This window comes from Ovis aries, chromosome 9 (assembly GCF_016772045.2).
Source record: "Ovis aries strain OAR_USU_Benz2616 breed Rambouillet chromosome 9, ARS-UI_Ramb_v3.0, whole genome shotgun sequence".
NCBI lineage: Eukaryota > Metazoa > Chordata > Mammalia > Artiodactyla > Bovidae > Ovis > Ovis aries.
Genome location: NC_056062.1, coordinates 42,191,402 through 42,207,380, shown reverse-complemented (window position 1 = coordinate 42,207,380; position 15,979 = coordinate 42,191,402).

Genomic DNA, 15,979 nt, shown 5'->3' with positions numbered 1-15,979 from the left:
TTATTCAAGAACATGGTCTGTCTTGATAAATGCTCAATATGCCTTTGAAAAAGAATTTGTATCTTGTTTTGGGGTGAATACATGTTCTATAAATGTCAATTATATCAGCTTGTGTGGTAATGTTCTGGTCTCCAATATCTTTAGTGATTTTCTGCCTACTTGTGTTATTTATTGGTTACTGGGAGGGAAGTGTTGACATCTCTAATTTTAATTATAGATTTGTCTATTTTTCTTTTCAGTACTATCAGGTTCTGCTTTACGTATGCCAAAGTTATGTTGTGGGTGATTTTTATTTCTAGCATTTCTTTCTGACTTTTAATTATCATTTTCATCTTCCTGCTGAATTCCCCATGTGTTCACGCATGTTGCCCATATTTTATACTTGATCCTTGAGCAGATTAGCTGTAGTTTTATAAAAGTTCCTGCATGATGGTGCCAACATCTGGGGTGTCTCTGGCTTTCATTCTCATTTGCTTTATCTTCTAACAATGTGCTGATTGTTTTCTTCTCCTTGATTTTGTGTATATCTCATAGCTTTTAATGAAATGCTGGACCCTGGATGTGGAAGAATAATAGAGAGCAAGGTAAATACTCTTTTTCTCTGGCAATAGGCCATCTTATTCTCTCAAGTTGTTAGTGTGGGTGGCTGAGTCAATCTACCTTGTTCTTGAGTTAGGTTGAGGTATGCTATTGGAAATGGCAACCCACTCCAATATTCTTGCTTGGAAAATTCCATGGACAGAGGAGCCTGGCGGGCTGCAGTCCTTGGGGCACTGAAGGCTCAGACATGACTGAGTGACTTAGCACACATGTTGTTGTTGTCATTGACTTCACTGTTGCATGGTCATCCTTTTCCTTCCTTGGTGGCAGAGAAGCCTGGCATTCTGCAGTTCATGGGGTTACAAAGAATCAGACACAACTTAGTGACGAACAGCAAAGAGTACAACAGAGTACCACATCCTTCCTGGCTTTGGTGATTGGTACAAAAATGGGTAGAAATTTGAAGATGTGTCCAAGTCCTCTGTAGGACGTATCCTGAAATGATTGAAAAGTGATTGAAAAAGAGGCACCCTCTCTTTTTGAGATCTTAGACACTAAAAGTCCCAGAAAGTATGGAGCTGGTGAGGTCCACGTGGACAGGTCCATGGAGAAAGCCTGACTGAGAATGAAGTCATCGTAGAAGAAAATAAAGTCTAAATCAAGAGCAAGAAAATGATAAGACTCGTGCTTATTGTTTTAGTTCCTGGATAGAGCATTTAAATTTCCCTGATGGTTCAGAGGTAAAGAATCTACCTGCAATGCAGGATACATAGGAGATATGGGTTCGATCCCTGGGTCAGGAAGATCCTCTGGAGGAGGAAATGGCAGCCCACTCCAGTATTCTTGCCTGCGAAATCCTATGCACAGAGGAGCCTGGAGGGCTATAGTCCCCATGCTTGCAAAGGGTCAGACACAACTAAGCAAGCACTTTGATATTTGTTGCCAACAAATGCTTATTAATCCCTCAGCTATTCTGAGTTCAGCCTCTGTGCCCCGTGACCATGTAAAATTTAGCATATAATTGTGAAGAGAACACACATACACATCACCCAACAGCAGACAGCACTTTTTAGATAATAAGAAAGAAGAGATTTTTCCTACAGGCAAGGCAGAGCATTACTTTATCAGGCAGAGCAATGTCCATTCTTCTTTCCTCATCCGTCTGCTCCTAGCTCGTGCTCTGAGACTAATCAAGCAACAGACTCAGAAACGTTTGTTATTCTAACACCAGGCAGAAGTTTGGGAATTAAAGTCCCTCTACTTGCTCCCCCTCTATCCCTTTAGTCCAGGTCAGAATGGTAGGCAGTAATCCTTTCCACTCTTTACACTGTGGGTAGATGCAATAGAAAAATTGATATTCTCCCTGTCAGAGTACCTTCTCCAAAAGAAGAGAGATGTTAATACTTAATGAACAAATGACTATTTCATATTAGGAAGAAAATGTCCAAAGAAATCAAAATTTTAGCTCAATTACATTAGCAAGTTTTTATCATATTAATGCTCCCAAATGCAAATGGTTTAGTGATACAAACACTCTCTAGTAGGTGGATGGAAAGTCAGATGATGCAAGCTTTTCTGGAAAGCAATTTGTCGATACACATCTAGAAGGTCATATATTTCCATTCCCCTTTTCTGAGTATTTCCACTTCTGGAAATAGTCTCTAAATACATTATCAGAAAATCAGATGGAAATTTATACACAGAGATATTATTTGAAGGCTTGTTTATAATACAGAAAAGTTGGGAAAAACCTAATTCCCCACAATTAATGTGTGATTAAATAAATGCAGCCCATCTATGTAAGAGATTACCATTTTAAATGGTATTTCAAGAATTTAAAAAATAATCCCTCCACAAACTGATAAATATTATGATCTCACATTAAAATGCATGTAAACCTCACAACTCGTCTCGACCAAGGCTGAGAACATTCTAATGCCTTTATGTTTTTCCATCTGCTGGGCCTTCACCCACTTTGCCACCTGGTGAATTCTTATTTTTCTTTAAAAATCCAGCCTACATATTATACCTTCTGCAGAAATTCTTCTTGAGAAGGTGGTGCCTAAACAGAGTTAATTATTATGTCCTAAAAAATGCTAAAGAATAGACCACATGTCCTGAGAATTTATTTGAGTCCTTCTCCTCCATGAGTGCATGTTCTTTGCAGCCTCTGCCACCCATCGGCACTGCCACCTGAGATGAGACTAATTGCCAGTCTGCCTCTGTGCTGTCCCGGGGGACTTCTGTGAGGCCTCAAGCAGCAAAGACCAATGAGATACCCTGGTTCCCATCAGCAACAGGAGACCACAGTTGGGTGCCCTGAGTTGGATTGTCACAGATGCATCATTTTAAAAACACCTTTCTGCTTAATAATGCAGTACTTCATAACTGTGAGATGTTGATACACATTACAAAATGTGGACTTACGCCACTTGTAATGTGTCAACTACTGGGTGGAATCCATGAATAAAATCAGCCAAGCTTTAAAACATATATATATAATTGTCTCTAGAAATCATAAGGGAACCATGGAAATGAAACTTCTATTGCTAACACAAATCACAGCCCAGGGCTTGCTGCCTCAGACGATAGGAAACCACTGCCTAGTGTGGCAGGTGGAGAGAAGGTGAGTCCTTACCTACTGTTGGTTGCCTACTAAACAAATAAGCAATGCAGTCAATATAATCCCCGAACTTGGCATTGATTGATTTCTCCTCCACCAAGGATCATTTTTCTCCTGCTGAGACTTTCCCATTCTGAGAATACAGTACTCAGAATTCTGAAAATGGGAAAGTCTATTATTGTTATTATTACTACTGTTTTGCCAATAATTAGTTGCTCATGGCACCAAAACTTGCTTTTATTATCATAACATTTTCCTAAAGAATTGGAAGCTTTCAGATAGGTATAACTCTGCCTTTTCTGGCTTTTTGGAGAGACTGCTTAACAATCTTGAGGGTGAGTTGGGAAACTTTCCATGAAATATGGTGGGAAATAATGAAACATGAATTTTTAAACTTTTTTTTTTGTTTTAATACATGGTATTCAAAATATATTGGTTTCTTAGAAATATTCTAAGAGCATCTCTGACTTTCAATTTACAGAAAACCCAAATATAATACACACTTTTGAATGGTATTATTGTCCTTGGGCTTAGAGGATTTGTCATTTGATTTTAAAGTCTATTTTGTCTGGTATAAGTATTGCTGCTCTAACTTTCTTTTGATTTCCATTTGCTTGGAATACTTTTTTTCCATCCCCTCACTTTCAGTCTGTAGAGTCCTTAGATCTGAAGAGGGTGAGACCTGATGTTTCATGGAGAGTCTGTAAGGATTACATAAGATGCCACATGTGAATTTTTATATGCATATCACTTACATAGTAAGTGCTCAATATATGCTAGTCATTATTATTAGTTTTGCTATGACCATTATTATCATTGGATAACTATGATATGTAAGTAATCCTTCTCCACCTCACAGTCAAGGCAAGTCCCCACTGTTAGAAGTGGGGAGAGGAAAGTCCTTCTAGAGCGGTCCTTGCATGTACAGTGCTTCCAGGAATTGGTCAAGGTGGGGCCCAAGTTGATGTCTGGTGATGAGCTGGTGATGTCTTTCCACTGCCACTCTGGGGGAAGTGGGTATCGTCTGACCAGAACTGCAGTATCTTCTGGGGGCGGGGTTCTCATCTTGGCAAGGAAGCGTATTTTCTTTATGCCTTTACCTTGTAAAGGTGCAAGAATGGTGGTGGTCTAGAAATGATTAAGTGACAAGTCATCAAATTAAGTGACAACGTTCTGATGTACCATGGAATAAACCATGGGACTACCTTTATGGGGTGGTCTTCCCAGGTGGCTCAATGGTAAAGAATCTGCCTGCTAGTGGATGTAAGAGACCTGGGTTTGATCCCTGGGTTGGGAATGTCCCCTGGAGAAGGAAATGGCTACCCACTTGAGCATTCTTGCCTAGGAGATCCCATGGACAGAGTCTGGCGGGCTGCAGTCCATGGGGTCGCAAAGAGTTGGACACAGCTGAGCGCAGGTACACGTTTATGGGGTATCTGTGCTACTATTCCCATAGCCCTTCATCCCTCTGTCTGATATCATTTATCAAATAGTGGCTTTGTCTTTCTTCTTTATCACTGTTTACGTGCTCAGGGCAGGAGAAGGAAATGGCAACCCACTCCAGTACTCTTGCCTGGGAAATCGCATGGACAGAGAGCCTGGCGGGCCACAGTCCATGGAGTCGCAAAGAGTTGGACACGAGTGGAGTGACTGAACATGCATGTATGTGCTCAGGGCAAGAGTAGAGTCTTATAATTCACTCATTCAACAAATACCTACTCAGCGATTACAAAGAACTTATCATGTCTGTTGTATTTCTAGTCCTTAGCAGAGTAACTGGCAAATAATTGATTTATGACCAGTGTCATGACAGTGTCAGAACAAATGAGAGAGATATGTAGTTTTATGTCATGTGAAGAAGGGGATTGCTAGGACCATCGTGGGAGCATGGTGACATGTAAAGAAGGAAACCAGTTAGAAAATTCATCCAAAATTCAGACACACTAGAGGCAAATATTTAAATCTGTAGTTTAGCGAGAGAGTATTTCTTTACTGTAGGAGCATAGTGGTGACAGCAGACAAGGAAAGGGATGAGAGGAAGAGAAAAAAGAGAATGTGGATAAATTTAATACATTTAGGATAGAGGCAGCCTGGGAGCAAGAAGGAGAATTGGGTTTGGAGAAGGCATATAGTGGACTTTATATCTGTAGCATTTTATATCTTAAGCTGGGTGGTAAGTGAATGGATACTCACATTTTTCTCTGTATTTTTCGTATTTCATAATCAAATAAAAGAGTCATTATGATGCCCTATTACATTTAAGAATCTTATGATTTTATTAGAAATTTATGAATTTATACAGTTAATCACTAAGTTTAGTCTGCTTGATGTCTGTCGATTCCCACCTCCCCCTTCCCCATTTATCCACCTTTTCAGTCTCTCAGCAGCCTCTTCCTGAGGGCTCAGTGATTACCTCCTAACCGTCCTGGCAGCCACACTCAGGTCTCTCCAAAGAGGTCTTCCTAAGATGTAGATCATGTCATTTTTCTGCTTTAAAACAGTTAGTGAGGGAAAACTGCCAACCTAGCATTCCAAGAACCCTACAGTTTTACACTTGTTTACCTCTCTGGTCTTTTCCCCACTGTAGGACATTGACTTCCTGTCATGATGGCTCACTTGACCCCAGCCCACCTCGTCTGCTTCCATCAATCTTAAATTCTCTCCAGCACACTTGAACGATGAATGCAGAACCAGATGACTTTGCTCTTCTTGTTCCGTTTGGAAGATGTCTTCAAATAAACCAAAGCTCTTGGTATCTGAGAGTCTCAGATAACAATAAGACTAATATCAAATGAATCAGTAAGCAAGGGGTGGAGATATACTTGTATCACATGCCTGGAATAGTCCTTTCGCTTTTTGTTGGCCTTCAATATCATCCTGTTCAGTGAGAATGAGATATCAGGTAGATGTTGAAACTGATGATAATTGTTGCTGTTCAGTCGCTAAGTTGTGTCCAGCTCTTTGTGACTCCATGGACTGTGGCACACCAGGCATCCCTGTCCTTCAGTATCTCTTGGAGTTTGCTCAGATTCATGTCCATTGAGTCGATGATGCTATCTAGCAATCTCATTATCTGCCACCCCCTTCTCCTCCTGCCATCAATCTTTCCCAGCATCAGGGTCTTTTCCAGTAAGTTGGCTCTTCGCATCAGGTGGCCAAAGTACTGGAGCTTCAACTTCAGCATCAGTTCTTCCAATGAATATTCAGGGTTAATTTCCTTTAGGATTGCCTGGTTTGATCTCCTTGTTGTCCAAGGGACTCTTAAGGGTCTTCTCCAGCACCAAAGTTCAAATGCATCGATTCTTCATTGAGTTATGCAAGCCCCATTGCCACAACAATGCTTTGATCCATAAAGTGGGTGATGATAACTACAAAAATGAAAAGAAAATTAAACATTAGGCAAGAACTTAGGACTTGATCAGTGTGTTTTTTTTCAGCATTTCTTGTGTGTAACTGTGTGCAATCAGTAGGTAAACTGGAAACAGGAGATAAAACAGTGGCCTGCAAATTTTGATTTTAATTTTAATTTGGCAAGACATTTATTTTTTAATTAAAGGTTGTAGTTCTTGGAGTTTCAATGACCTTTCCTGTTGATGAGAAATAGTCCCCTAACTAACTCCAGAATCTAATCTCTCATGTGTTTGCAAGCCTTTTGTCCAGTGTTACTGAAATTGAAGATGAAGGGCCTGTCTGGTACCTCTTGTAGAACAGCTTGTCCATGATGGTGCTCTGTGAATCCATTGTAGTTATGAGTTTGCAGAAATAGGTTCATCAGTTACAAAAGCAGTTGACTTAGCAAATCATGGTTTGAGCAAGTAAGATCATGGCATACTCTACCAGCTAAATTAAACTCATCCTTCACCACACTGTCTTCAGTTATACCTGCTACTGGAGCAAAGTCCAAATGGTAGCGGATGTATTAAGAGGAATGACATCTCCTGCCTCTCTGGTTTGGTTTTAGAGAAACCTTGGAGATCCCACTGGCCTCTTTTCACTCAACTTTAACCTCAAAATGTCATTTTGGGATTTTCCTTATTTTTTTTTAAGACTTTAATAAATACTGTCTATATTAAAAACTTCAGCTGGCATGGAATATCTGATAAAAGACTTTAATGGGAGAAGGGGTAAGTAATGAAAAGAATCTGAAAAATAGGAATGTGAACTTACATGTTCATAAACAACAGGAAAAGACAAATACTATGGAGGTTGGAACCACTGAAATATTTGCTGTTTATTATCGCTGAGATTTTGTGATTGTTTTCTTTGTAGAAAAGACTGACTTACATTTAAAGACATAGAAAATGTGCACTTTTAGAAGAGAATAATGGCAATATTATGGAGTGTAGGTGGTGGAGAGAAGGAAAGAACTGAATCCAGGGCAGTTTTGAGTTTCAGAGAGATTATCAACTGAGTTTTCAAAGAAGTCTATGGCCGTCTGAAGCCAACTATTTCTCTATTTTTCAGGCTGAATAATTTCAGGTAACATCTATCCTATATATGCATCTTTACTGGACGGTTTTAAAAATTAAATCCTGAGTGTTGTCTGTTTGTTTGCAGTATGTGTAGTGTTGGCATCTAGTACCCCTGGGAATAGTGAGCAGGAGTAGAATTTGGACTTACTTGGAGTGCAGTGACTTAGCAGTTGATCACATTTTGCAGAATTCTATTTGCAAGCTTAGAAAATTACCACACACAGTTCACCATATGGCCCAACTTATTTTGCTAAGGGGACCATTGTATTTGAAAAATCAAGAAGACTCACTAAATCCCCAAATCTCTTTTTTCCTCTGCCATCATGGTTTCCATGACTACATTTTACAGCTCCATGTTATATCCTAATGTAAATGATTGTGCCTGAAAATCGCCGTGCAGAATTTTCAGGAGGGAGAGAGATGCCCAGGCGAATAGTGTGTGTGGATGTCCACAGCTCCGTCTGGGATTGGGTACAGCACCAATGATCAGTACATGTTATTCTATTACTTTTATTCTTTTTTTTTGAGCCACACCACGTGGCATATGGGATCGTAGTTGCTGACCAGGGATCAGACCCACATCCCCCTGCATTGAAAGGTGAAGTCTTAACCACTGGACTGCCAGGGAAGTCCCCAAGATGAATATTTGAAAAGCATATTTCTCAAATTTTTAAGATGGATTCTGTGACAGACTAGAGATATTGCTGATACAAAAATTCAATTGGCAGATAGGGGTTGACGAGAGTAATCTTGTGTGTCATAAGTTGAAATCTTATAGCTTCTAACAGCTCTTAAATGTTCTGCTTCTCTTTTATCTTTGTGGTTTAAGGGGTACTCTGAACATTGTTATCTTTCAAGGGGGAGAAGATACAGTCACATAAAATTTCCCCCTCATGAATTTCTTAGAATAACAAAGACAAATAAGCATTTCTGGTTTTTTTTTGTGTGTGTGTTAGGAAAAGAATGTTGAATTTAATTTCATGCCTATTCCTTAAAAATATTCTTCAGAGCTGCCCTTTCCTGGGGTACCTTTCATTTTATTGAAGACCATATGTTGTTTTCAGTTTTATGAATGCTGTCTAGTCCACAAAGTTATTATTGTGTTTAAAATGAACCCTGCTCAGGTTCTGGCAGGCTGCATCCAGAGCCAGGGACCTTCCCTGGTATGTTTTATAAGCACTGGTACAAGGGCCTTCTAGAATTACTGCTGAAAAAGAAAACCCCAACTGCTTCAGTGCTTTTCACTCCTTGCTGTTGAATAACATCATGCTGCTTCAAGAGGAATAGCATTGAAAGGTAGGTTTGATGCAAATAGACTTCACTTTTTTTCACTTGCATATTTTGAGGTTTCACACATTTTCTTGTTAGTAATTAGCACCTGAAGTTGGCCCAACATTAGCAATATAAAATTCTTGGGCTTAGGCAGTAAAAAACCTGCCTGCAATGCAGGAGACCTGGGTTCGATTCCTGGGTTGGGAAGATCCCCTGGAGAAGGGAACGGCTACCCACTCCAGTATTCTGGCCTGGGGAATTCCATGGACTGTCGCAAAGAGTTGGACATGACTGAGTGACTTTCACTTTCACTGTGACTTGTAGAGTGGAAATTTTCCTAGGTTTGCTGTAAAGTCTATAAGCTGAAGAATCCACATTAGGCAGATCAAGAATTGGATGACCTGAATGAACCACATAGAAGCATAGGCCACACCAGAAGCTGCTTTGAGTATGTTAAAAACTTTGTCTTCTATTTCTCACCATAGAGAGATATGAAAAGAGCCTTATTGCATTTCCAGTTTTGTTTCTCTTCAACTACTGAAGGTCAGAATTTCTGATGAAGATTGAAGGGTGGTGGCATGAGGTGGTAGAGTAATCATTCTTGCAGAAATTGCTGCTTCGACTACATTTTAGCTTCGACATGTTTCTCTTGCATTATTAGAGGCAAGCCAGTTGCTCAACTGTAGGAACAGAAGTTAGTAAACCGTGAGGGACACTAGGCATTGTGTGAGGGATGTTTTCACTTGTGTGTAAGCACATGACTATTGGGGGATTTTGTGGATAAAATGCTTCCTTTTGTAAAATGCTACTTGTACAAAATTACATCTTTGCATAGGTGTAAATAAAAAATTTTTATTAGTAATGTATATTAAATGAGATCCCAAGGAAAACTTAAGATTTCAAAATTGAGCAAAATTTTGCTGAAACAAATGAATAAAAACAATATGCATTGCATTGGGGGATGGGGGATGGGACTTCAGTAAAAATAGGGTAGTTAAGTTGTTGCTGTTGTTCAGTTGCTAAGTATTGTCTGTTTGGGAACTCATGGACTGTGGCACACCAAGCTCTGCTGTTCTCCACTGTCTCCCAAAGTTTGCTCAAATTCATATCCATTGACTCAGTGATGCCTTCTCACCATCTCATTCTCTGCTGCCCCCTTCTCCTCCTACCCTCAATCTTTCCCAGTGTCGATGTCTTTTCCCGTGAGTTGGCTTTTCACATCAGGTGGCCAAAGTATTATAGCTTCAGCTTCAGCATCAATACTTCCAGTGAATAATCAGAATTGAATTCCTTTAGGATTTACTGGTTTGATCTCCTTGCAGTCCAAGGGACTCCAAAGTCTTCTGCAGCACCACAGTTCTATCCATTCTTTGGTGCTCAGCCTTCTTTATGGTCCAACTCTCACATCTGTACATGACTACTGAAAAACCCATAGCTTTGACTATATGGAACTTTGTTGGCAAAATGATGACTGCTTTTTAATACACTGTCTAGGTTTGTCATAGGTTTTTCCAAGCTGCAAGCATCTTTTAATGTCATCTACAGTTCTTGTCTGCAGTGATTTTGAAGCCCAAGAAAATAAAATCTGCCACTGCTTCTACTTTTTCTCCTTCTATTTGCCATGAAGTGATGGAAGCAATCAGGGAAACCCAAGATAGTAACTGCCCCCAAGAAATCTTTCTTCCATTAAAGCAATGAAAACACTGGCAAAAGAAGTCAAAGTCAACTTTTTTCAGAAATCTGGCAATTAGCAAAGAGCTTGGAGCAATCTGGAGATGTTTATTTGGGAAAGATGACTCAGTTTCAGTAAGAACACTGATATTTTAACCTGCTTAATTCCCATTCTCCCCAGTTCTTGGTCACCTTGAAAAAGAAGTTTACAATTACAGCTCACTTGGCGCAGAGCAGCTTTTCCCTAAGGGTATTTGTCAAAATAGTCCGAGGCAATTGTTTAGCATTGTATATGCCTAAGGTGGTAAATAACATTTGGGGCAAATAGGCTAACCAGAAAGCTTAAAGGGAAAAACTGAGGATGAGATGTCTCCTGGGAGCTTGGAAAACTGTAACATATTTCTGGAAATCTAGAAGTTGATGTATATATGTGGAGCTGTGCACATGCCCAGAGCTGTGAGCATACTCAGCAAAGATCAGCCAAAGCCCTAAGTTCTCACCTATGGACTCTATACAAATAGAAAGTGAAGGCTAAGACAGAATTATAAACTGCCTGACTCAGTATTGAAGGCATGCATCAACACATACATGGTGTCCCTTGGCAAAAACTAGGAAACTTATTGGCTCTAGACACATAAGAAATCTCTATAAATGAGGTAAATGAGGAAAGATGCTAGTGGTCACACATGATAAATACAGGTTTTATAGAATCAGTTCAGAAAAGTTAGTAAAATTAACAAATAACAACAAATAATAGCAAAAAATAAACCTTAAGAAGGGGGTAGAATCTAATTTGCAGAGTTACCATTTTTTAAAACATCCAGTTTTTGAGAAGTATATGGTAAGTTAGTTAGTAAGTGTTAGTTACTCAACTGTGTCTGACTCTGCGACTCCATGGACTATAGCCCTCCAGGCTCCTCTGTCTATGCAATTCTCCAGGCAAGAATACTGGAGTGGATTGCCAGTCTCTTTTTCAAGGGATCTTCCCAACTCAGGGACTGAATTCAGGTCTCCTGCATTGCAGGCAGACTCTTTACCATCTGAGCCACCAGGGAAGCCTGAAGTATATAAGACATGCAAAGAAAGACAAGTATGGCTCCTGGAGTGGAAAAAGCAATCAATAGAAACTGTGCCTGGGGAGGTTCAAATGTGTTCAGTTATTTTTGGTGGGAAGATAAATTCAGTCCTTTGTCACTCTATCTTGACCAGAGGTAGGAAACTTCTTCCTAATGATATTCAAAGTTGATAGAAATGCAGTAAAATAAGCACTCCTATATTTATGGGACTGTAAATTGCCGTACTTTATGGAAAGCAATTTGACAATTTATCTATAGCCAGATAGTCTATATCCTCAATCCCATTTCACAGAGTATGTTCTAGGAAAATAATTCGGAATGCTGATAAAGATTTACATATAAAGCTAGCCTTTACAGCTTTTTTCTATGATAGCTAAAAACAAGATAATCTATATGTTTAACAGTAGGGTAATTCTTGAATAATCTATAGTTTGCTTATTGATGGAATATTATAGAGTCATTAAAAAGCATTTCAACACATTTGACTCATAGTTAGATTCTAATCATATACTTGAGGTGAAGAAAGCAGATTGTGGAATTGAAGAACTATAAGATCTTACCTCTACAAAATAGTTTGTTGAGAACCATTGAAATGTCTCAAATGTGAATAGTGGGTCGCAAAGAGTCAGACACAACTGAGCGACTGAACTGAACTGATAGACTCGTATTGTAGTCTCTTCAATTTTCTCTAATGTCCAAACGTTTGATTATGAGCATAGATCATTTGTGTGCTTGAATGTTCATATCAAGATCATAATATTGAGATAAATTCCTTTTCATAATTTATGAGAATATTCATTATTTAATTTTAATTGTGGAAGGATCTGAAGGTGAAATTCTAAACTACAAAGGGTGCAATAGAGAAACTGTTCTAAAGATCATATACTGAGGCATGATGTTGCTTATTTTATTTACCATTTTTTTCCAGATAAGCATTAGTTTGGCAATAATCTTAAAGATTCTGTGAACAAAGGGCCAGGTTAAATGTAAGCTATGGGCTTCCAAGTGGTGCTTGTGGTAAAGAACCCACTTGCCAAAGGAGACATAAGAGGCATGGGTTCAGTCCCTGGGTTGGGAGGATCCCCTGGAGGAGGGCATGGCAAGACCCCACTCCAGTATTCTTGCCTGGAGAATCCCATGGACAGAGGAGCCTGGTGGACTACAATCCACACGATTGCAAAGAGTCAGACTCGACTGAAGCAATTTAACGCACATAAACATAAACTGCATCCTCGAAGGAGAATGTGGTGGTTCTTGTAGCATAAGTAGATAAGAACTGAACTCTCTTTCCAGACTGATGAGCAGGGAATTGGGGGAGAGGTGGGATGCAGAGCTTGATAACTTGCCTGAATGCTTTTGAAACGTGTCCCTACACTTTAATGTATTAACAAGGAAGGCAGAAGGTTAAGAGCAAAGTCAGAATTTCAAACTGCAAGAATTTTTTCATTCTGTGTTGGAAGATATGAGATTCAGGATAGTCTGTTCTTTGATCTGGGAGAGTCCCTTTAAAAGGGATTATTGAACCCTTCAGTTGTGGAGAGAATGGCCTTTAGGGAAGCTGTCTGAGTTGATATCACTTTAGATGACTCACCTGATACTCAATACAGAGGAATTATATTTTCTCTGTGTTCAGGTCCCTCAAGACAGATTTTTTTTTCTTAGCTGAAGATGTAGAGAAAATGTTTTTCTTTACCCCCTGGTGAGATTTCTGTTTGGTTGGGTTGGGAGCTGCAAGCCAGACGCTGAAGGAACTGATTTCCTGAGAGACTTGGTAAGATGCCAGGACCAGTGGGTGATGCTCTGAGGGGGGATCAGTTTTCCATACTGAGCAGTAGAACCTGGGAGAGTCTGGCATCACTGGGAGTAGAAACTGGGGATGCAGGGAGAGAGCCCTAGTCGGGACTGCAGGTGGCATCGCTGTGTGCCCAAATAAAGTACTGGGCAGCAGTGGGAGAGCACACGTGGATCTGAGACAACACATCTGGGTACCCAGCAAGCGGCCAAGGACCCCTGTGGATCGTGGAGCTGTCTTGGAAGGTGGAGCTCCAAGTGTGCATCATTTCAGTGCTTATATAAATGTAACCTCAACTGGATCCAGGGGCAGATGAAATCCATCCCACTCTACTTTCTTCTAGACAGCACTGCACTGTGTAAAATTAGCAAGAAATATGATGGTCTGACCTTCAGTTCTGGAAGATGGGAAACAATATGAGGCCTAAGATAATCAAATGGCTTCATCAGTAGTACAGTAAAAACATCTCAGGATTAGCCTATACCATTTGACCTCACTGAATGCAGTGTGGGGATCAAATGCAGCTCTTCTTAAGGATGTTGTTGTTGTTCAGTTGCCCAGTCATGTCTGACTCTTTGTGACCCCAAGGACTGCAGCGTGCCAGGCCTCCCTGTCCCTCCCCATCTCCCAAAGTGTGCCCAAGTTCATGTCCCTTGCATTGGTGGTGCCATCCAGCCATCTCATCCTCTGACACCCTCTTCTCCTTCTGCCCTCAATCTTTCCCAGCATCAGGGAGTTTCCCATAAGTTGGCTGTTTGCATCAGATGACCGAAATACTGGAGCTTCAGTTTTAGCTTCAGCCCTTCCAATGAGTATTCAGGGTTGATTTCCCTTAAGATCAAGTGATTTGATCTCCTTGCTGTCCAAGGGGCTTTCAGGAGTCTTTTCCAGCACCACAGTTCAAAGTCATCCATTCTTTGGAGCTCTGCCTTCTTTACAGTCTAGCTCTTATAACTGTATGTGACCATTGGGAAGACCATAGCCTTGACTGTACAGACCTTTGTCAGCAGAGTAACATCTCTGCTTTTCAACACACTGTCTAGGTTTGTCACAGCTTTCCTGTCAAGAAGCAGTGGCCTTCTGATTTCATGGCTGCAGTCACCATCCTCAGTGATTTTAGAGCCCAAGAAGAGAAAATCTGTCACAACTTCCACCTTTTCCCCTTCTATTTGCCTTGAAGTAATGGGGCCCAATTCCCTTCCCTGGGGACTTCCCTGGTGGCTCAGACGGTAAAGCATCTGTCTACAATGTGGGAGACCTGGGTTCAATCCCTGTGTCGGGAAGTTCCCTGGAGAAGGAAATGGCAACTCACTTCAGTACTCTTGCCTAGAAAATCCCATGGACGGAGGAGCCTGGTGTCCATGGGGTTGCAAAGAGTTGGATACGACTGAGCGACTTCACTTTCACTTTCTTTCAATGGGGCCCAATGCCATGATCTTAGTTTCTTTAATATTTAGTTTTAAGCCAGCTCTTTAACTCTCCTCCTTCACCCTCATCAAGGGGCTTCCCTGGTGGCTCAGATGGTAAAGAGTCTGCCTGTAATACAAGAGACCTGGGTTCGATCCCTGGGTCAGGAAGATCTCCTGGAGAAGGAAATGGCAACCCACTCCAGTATTCTTTCCTGGAAAATCCCATGGACAGAGGAGTCCGGCAGGCTATAGTCCATGGGGTCGCAGAGTCAGACTCGACTGAGGGACTAACACTTAACTTCTCCACTCTCCTTCTTCACCCTCATCAAGAGGTTCTTTAGTTCCTCTTTGCTTTCGCAATTACAGTGTTATCATCTGCATATGTGAGGCTGTTGATGTTTCTCTTAAAGGGGTTACTCTCCTGCAGAATCATTGTCCTAGTTGTTGGACTGCTTTTCCTTCAAAGGAGAGCATTTAATGTGCTAGTTAGAAAACCATTTGTTCATGACAAGAACTCTGCATTTTGAAGCATCAAAACCTCCTGGAGTTAGCTGCATCGACATTTTTTTCAAGGCCTCTATATTAAAATAAAAAGACTTGTTATCATAAAATTTACTACACACAGAGCAGTGTCACAATAAGATCAGTTTCTGTATGTCTATTATCTAATTGGAAAGATGACAAGTGTAAGATAATGCTGCCTGTGCTATGATGACAGTTATGCTTTCAAGAGTTTATAGTTCTTAAAATCAAGGGCGAGTCAGATCAGTAAATTAAGTGTATACAAATATAAAGCAATATGAATAAAACATTTTAGAAATGAAAGGCTTTTAAACCATTCTTCCCTCATTTCTCCACTTGCTGAGTTTTCTTATTAATAAGAATTATGTTTTGGCTAACAGTCAAAGAAACCAAAAAAGCAATTATTCATCAGTAAACTGCGTTATTACTGCAGTGCCTAAATTTTTAAGTGTATAAACAAGAAGTTCCTCTGCACTCAGGAAAAATCAAAACCAAGAATTGGATTTTGTAAAAGGCAGGAGACCTGGGTTTGATCCTTGGGTTGGGAAGATCCCCTGGAGAAGAGCATGACAACCATCTCCAATATTCTTGCCTAGAGAATC